Source organism: Notothenia coriiceps, unplaced genomic scaffold, assembly GCF_000735185.1.
Source record: "Notothenia coriiceps isolate Sejong01 unplaced genomic scaffold, NC01 NC01_scaffold00035483, whole genome shotgun sequence".
Classification (NCBI taxonomy): domain Eukaryota; kingdom Metazoa; phylum Chordata; class Actinopteri; order Perciformes; family Nototheniidae; genus Notothenia; species Notothenia coriiceps.
In genome coordinates, this window is record NW_011368184.1 from 14,938 (window position 1) to 15,159 (window position 222).

Consider the following 222-nt stretch of genomic DNA (forward strand, 5'->3'; position numbering starts at 1 on the left):
GGTTCGCAAAAAAAAGTTATAGTTCCAGATTTTTTTGGCGTGAACGCAAAATCCCAGGAACTATCGGAACTATTCCTGGGAAAAGAACTCTGGTGTGAAAGCGCCTAATGGTGCTCTAGGAGGAGATTCAGGTGATAAGGTATATATAAATTAGGGCCGGGACTTTAACGCGTTAATTAAGATTAATTAATTACACAAAAATTAACGCGTTAAAAAAATTAA

General features: G+C 36.5%; 1 protein-coding gene across 1 annotated transcript in view; it reads right to left on the reverse strand.

Annotated features, from left to right (window-relative positions):
- LOC104962945 (guanine nucleotide-binding protein G(I)/G(S)/G(T) subunit beta-2-like) overlaps positions 1-222 on the reverse strand; it is a 13,733-nt gene that overhangs the window by 8,323 nt on the left and 5,188 nt on the right. The gene's annotated exons all lie outside the window — the stretch shown is intronic.